Source organism: Dinoponera quadriceps, unplaced genomic scaffold, assembly GCF_001313825.1.
Source record: "Dinoponera quadriceps isolate SergipeBrazil2010 unplaced genomic scaffold, ASM131382v1 scaffold4263, whole genome shotgun sequence".
Lineage (NCBI taxonomy): Eukaryota > Metazoa > Arthropoda > Insecta > Hymenoptera > Formicidae > Dinoponera > Dinoponera quadriceps.
The window spans coordinates 7,170-13,601 of record NW_014558228.1 but is presented as its reverse complement, the minus strand read 5'-3'; the positions used below and the strand labels follow the sequence as shown (position 1 = coordinate 13,601).

General features: G+C 38.4%; 2 pseudogenes; both read right to left on the bottom strand.

Moving 5' to 3' along the window:
• Positions 1–3,869: 3,869 nt before the first annotated feature.
• LOC106749675 lies at positions 3,870–5,091 on the bottom strand (annotated as a pseudogene).
• A 32-nt stretch (positions 5,092–5,123) lies between these two features.
• The window catches only part of LOC106749674, a 5,117-nt pseudogene continuing 3,808 nt past the window's right edge, over positions 5,124–6,432 (bottom strand).

Here is a 6,432-nt window from a genome sequence, read left to right as displayed (position 1 = left end):
TCGATTGGCTAGTGCCATTCGATATTTACTAATTATTTGGGCATGAGACGGTTTGCCACAAAATTCGTACCAACGCCCCTGCTCATATATCGTTGCTTGTGCGCGAATTTTTGGCTAAAAACAACACACTAATGTGCCGCAGCCACCGTATTGCCCAGACCTGGCCCCCTGTGACTTTTTCTTGTTCCCAAAACTGAAGAGGCACATGAAAGGACGACGCTACGCTACGTTTGATGAGATAAAGATGGCATCGAAGGAGGAGCTGAACAAGATCACAAAAAATGATTTTTTGAAGTGCTTCGAGGATTGGAAAAAACGTTGGCACAAGTGTATATCTGATGGGGATTACTTTGAAGGGGACAAAATAGATATTCATGAATAAATAAGTAATTTTTGAGAAAACACAAAATTCGCGATACTTTTTGAACAGACCTCGTATATATGTTGTCACAGCAATTCGCGTCCGTATCGGTTGCGGGACTCCGCTTCCGCATTTGCGTGCCAGCGGACCCACCTCAGCTAGCTCAGTTTTATTTCTCGAAAGGCGAGTCGAATCCTTCGCTATTCCGCTTGATAGAGCGTCATGGTTATTACACGTTCTTCCTAGATTCCTCGGACACGTCGGAGAAGAGCCGGAAGAGGTAATAATTTAAAGACCGGTTAACAGAAAAATAACAACACTTTAATTCTATTGAATTCTAAGACAGATAACTACTTGATCCTACAGATACTAGATTATACGGTGACATTGAAATCATACTCGTTAGTTAGTCTGTGTTTTTCACATAATTAACTTCACCACCACGGGAGGTTCCGTAACAAATTTAAAAGAGAGCGATCTATCGCTTGCGCTGTTCCGCGAGACGTAGTTTTAAGCGGCGGATGTGAGCCGCTTGATGGCAGCTATGATAACGCACGTCGTTTAACCGGCAGCTCTTTTGCCTGGCGTTGTTACGCGAATCTTGCCGCATTTTTCGTTGCGCGCCAGCCGGGTCTTTCCCGAGAGTAGTCACTGCTTCCGGCCGATCCAATATTTCCCGACTTAACTTGCTCGCCAGGAGTAGTTTCCACAACAAACATACGAGCTCCTGACACTGTTCAATCTACAAGGTACAAAATAATACCGACAACAATTTACCGAGGACGCAATCGGCGAATAGAGAAGGCTACCGAGCTCCGCGTCCGAGTCTCCAGGATCCCTACGCTTGAGACTCTCTCGAGCGCGGCCCTTATCGCCCTGTGACGTAGCCTCAAAATCTCATAAGTGCGACATTATCTTTAGAGAGCCATGAACCTCCAACGAGTTCCAATTCCCGGTCCTTTTATCGCGCCTATGCCGCCGAGAAGCGACGGCAACTAACTCGGAATTATTACGTAACTCTAATACTTTTCCTCCCCGCGGCTGTATAATGATTCTCTTTCTCACCCACTTGTCGCTTGAAGCTCGTCTCTCCTCAGGACTCGTCCCGATATTTCGGCAACTTCGCTCGCTCGCTTTCGAGTTGGGACGTCTGCTTCGCTCGCCGTTGGGCCGCACAGTGTGTCGAGCAGGGCTCCGTCACCGGGTTCCTTTAGCGCAGGAGGTAGCCGTTGCACGGATCTATCACGCCAATCGATGCGGTATTCGATTGGTTTTCCCGTCTAGATCACGCGCGTTAAGGGTGCTCCCGGGAGCTTCACGTCTGATGTTGTACTTTCGGCGCTCGCTTTTGTTTCTTCTCGGGACGACCTTTGGCAATTCTTGCGTTCACAGTAGATCAACAGGACTCCTAGGTGCGCTTTCCACGGAATCCTTCCCTGCCTGCTCTACGATCGGGTCGCGGGATCTTGCGCTTTTCTTAGCGCAAAGTAGCCATCCCACTGTCTGTCGCCAGCCGTCTAACCCAGGAGATCTCCCCGCCTCCTCCCACGCGTCACTCTAGCCGCCGTCCAGCCGGCAGCTCCGATTCCTTTCTGTCTCCTTCCATCCGGTGTTCTAGCTCATGGGGTTTTCTTACACTCTAAGAAAAATCTATAGTAGCCGCGAGTTGCGTCTCGTGCACTAATAGTGCACAACAGTCAAAAATAATAAACTTGCTCGCCTTCTCTCATGAGAAAGCACGAATTTCCGGCTCCTTCTCGGTCAGTCTACAGCCTGAGTGACAAGCAAAAATTTGCATCGTCACAATGTATGCATGCTATCAGTATTAGACTTATGCTTTCACTATGACATTTAATGACGGCGTTCTTCTTTCTTTCACCTTATTTCTTTTTCATAATTTTTATAATAGATATTGATATAGGCAGATTTATTTATAATACCATAATGGCAAAAATTACTTTTATTAATTACAAATTTTTCTCTTTTAAAATTATGCTAAATAACTGGATTCTCAAAATTTTCAGCTCGTGTAAATAAATAATCACTTTTATACCAAGTATATGTAAATATATTTTAAAATCTTGGAGAAGAAAGTTGATTATGTACCCAAAATTGTAGTTTTATTATATTATTACGTAAATGTAAATTTATATCATAATTATGTAGAATAAAGCTAGCTCAGAAAAGCTTTGAATAAAATGCTTCCAAATTCTTAAACCAAATATATCTAAAGACTGTACGAAAGCAAATGAATAAGTACCCGTGTTAGTAATAAAGACGCGTTTTTCACAAAAATTTTATTTATTTTTCAACTTAATCCTCTTTTAGGACACATTTTTCTTAACGTACCTGCCATTTTTTAACCCCTCTGAAAAAATGATTTGTTGAAATCTGCAAAATAAGCATCTCTTACGGCGATGGCTTCATTCGACATGAATCTTTTTCCACCGAGCCATTTTTTCCAATTTTAAAACAGAAAGATGTTGCAGGGGACCAAATCCGCAGAGTACGGTAGATGTGGTAGCAATTCGTAGTGCAATTCGACTAATTTGGCTGTGGCGACTGCGGAGGAGTGAGCCGGTGCAATGTCGTGGTGGAACAACACTTTTTTTGCGAAATGGGGCCATTTTTTCTTCAATTCAACATTAAATCGGCTCAATAAATCAACATAGTACTGCCCTGTGAAGGTTTTCCCCTTCTTCAAATAGTCGATAGAGATCACACTTTGCACGTCTTAAAAAATAATAGCAATCGCCTTTTCGGCCGATGAGATCGTCTTGGCCTTCTTCAAAGCACGCTCGCCGAGTGAGGTCCACTATTTTGACTGTTCTTTAGTCTCCGATAAATAATGATGTATCCATGTTTCATCAACGGTTACGACTTGATGAAAAACCTCCTGTGGATTGCGCTTAAACAACTCCAAATACTATTTCGAAACTGATAACCGTATCCGCTTGTTGTCCACTTTAAGCAATCGCGGCACCCATCGGGTCGACAGCTCTTTCGCTCCCAAGTTATCATGCAAAATATTGAATGCCGTTCCGTATGACACGTCTACGGCCTCTGCTACTTCACCCACTTTTGTTCAGCGATCAGCGAGAATTATGTCGTGGATATTTTTAACGATTTTCTCAATAACCACGTCTGCCGGGCAGCCTGGGCGCTTCTCACCAAAAACAGATAAACGACCACATTTGAATTCGTTGAACCAATACCTTACGGTTGTCATAAATGGTGAAGTGTTCCCATAAAAGACATCATAATTCGTTTTTATTTCTTCGCATATTTTTCCATCCAATAAGAAGCGAATCACGGATCAATATTGCTTTTCTTATTGTATCAAAAAACATCAAACATGGTTCTTACAAATTGCTGTCAAATCAAAACTATGGCATGAAACCCTCTGAAATTTTATATGACGTCGTTTGAAAAATCGTACACAATGGTATTGTCAAACCGCATCAACAAAGCCGCCTGTCTTCAAACACGGATACTTATTCAATTGCCTTCATATTAAAACGGTTGTTTTTTTGGTAACCGTTAAGATCTTCACTTGCTTATCTTTTGATATAAATGCTTCCAATTGTTTCGGACAATATCCAATCCATGAAGCAAACAGTGACATATTTTTTGCCCAGTACTTCATAAGTAAACTTCTTCCAACCAATTTTTGAAATGTTAACTTGTAAGTTTCTTGGTCTTGAAGCTGAAATATTAATATTAACCGGTCTGAAAATTGTTCGTTCGATTTATGGCACACATATTTCTTTTAATACTATATATGGAGAAGAAAGTAGATATCCATCTGCAGATATAATTGGCATAATAGTATAGCTGTCATAGAAGATAAGACATCAGTTATAGAAGATAAACGTTGGATAATAGCCTCGACAGTCTTTACTCCTTTATTATTTAAGATTCTTCCAGAATATATTTCTAAACTAAAACCATTTTCATTCGCATTATAAGTTGATCCCTCGCCAATTATATTGAAATGTGGTTATTTTGTTCTTATACACATTTCTCTGCAGTTCGACGTACGATCAGATCAGATCCACAAGAAGACCGTATTTTAAACGCTCTTATTTTAAGTGATGTAATATTGTATGCTTTCTTAAAATTCCACAGCCACTAATTTCCTGTTATAATTGAAACAAAATCCAGTTGCTTCTTTGCTTCTTCTGTCCACTTTCGCAAATGTATATCGTAAATTATAGATCCTCTATCAGCAGCTTCTCAAAATCTCATGAGAACATATTCGGCAACAAACACAAATTTGTCACTGTCCTCCTTGTATAACATTTTGTTCTAATCTACTATGCCAGCGATTGCGGGCTCGATCCCAGCAGAAGTCAAAATATTTACGCTCGAATCTCTTCTCGCAAGGCAATGGCAAACCACCGAATGTATCCTTGCCTAATATAACCTCTCTAAAAACGTTGCCGTTCGGAACCGGCGTTAAATTGTAGGTTCCATATACTTGTGTATAATCAACGTGTGCACCACTGGCATATGAGAGAGATTGTTTGGACACAGATATGGCACTAAATGAAGAAGATGCAATTGCTAAACAGATTTTACTTAAAAAAAAAACAGGTCTTAATATTTAAAGAATCAAATCCAGAAATAAGGAAATGAATACCGCTCAAGTGCAAATGAACGCGCGATGTAAATCAATGTTCTTTTTGTTAATTGACGTTTATTACTTACTATTGGTATTCACGTCGCATGTGCATTTGATATTATTCTGTTCATTTTTGTATTATATTTGAAGTGCGAAGCAAATAAAAGAGTCTGGTTGTAATGCCGCTGTTAGAGATATAACAAATCTTCTTAGTATTTTCTTCGATATGACTCCTGAATCCTTGAATATACCGCTGTATTCTTTAGTAATCTGTACGAAGGAACAATCGGTAACAAATATGTTAGTAAGTTAGTGAAGGAGTGCTAAATGTAAATTCTTAATTACCAATTATGAATCTATATTATCTGCGCCTACAATAAGACACCCGAGTCGGTGGTTTACCTATCACGGGATTGAATTCTTCCGGTGACATATATTTTACCACTTTATTATCGATTACCTGTATAAAAGTGTAGGATATGGCAAGATAAGTTTAAAACGAAAATGATGCTTCCATGTATTAAGAGTCGAATATATTCTAGTTACCTGAATGTTGATGGAACTCTCGTACAATTTTTCATCTATAATAGATAAACTCCAATTTTCTTAGCTATTAAACCAGTATGTCTTGTGCCAGGCCTCCACTTTGTGACAAGCTCAATTGGATCTAATTTTAATGGAGAAGGATTCATTCCGATTTCGACATAAGATAGACCATATTTGTCTTGAACTACTTATTGAAGAAATTTCTTGCTGTCTCCCGTTACTTCTTCATCATACAACTGAACAGAAAAAAAATTTGTTGCGTGTATTTAGCAGATATCAATCATTTACTCAGACAAACATATCTTGGTATATTGTTTGCATCCTAATTATCATAACGTTAAGATGCATCATTATACAACAAAAATTTTATTATTATATAAAAGAAGTAATCTGATGTCAAGGAAATTGTGGTAATATTACGGCGATATTCTAATGAATATTGCAAATTCATGTTGGAATTATAATGTACTAATATATATGCACTAAAAAGTGAATAGTTTGATTAAAATTGTGTTATAAGTATTTCTTAAAACAAGCATATTTTAAACATGTTGTTGGAATAGCATAACAAAATATACATTAAATTTGCGTATTATAATTAGCACTTTAGTCTATTTCGGTTAATTTTAACACTAAACCTACCGACAGTTCGTGTATACCTATTCCTACCGCGCTCGGTCAAATTGATTGGTAATTAAAAAAGTTATCGATTTTAGTATTCAATGCAGATAATGGTTGATTTATTGCTAAATGTATATAAAATGAAGAATTTTCATGAAATTTCGTCCAAATTTATTTTTATATAAGTTTAATTATAAACCTAAAAAACAAAAATTTCATGTTTCCCACATGAGAAACCAAACTAAATATTTTGTATATCTAAAATTATTTATAAAAAAAA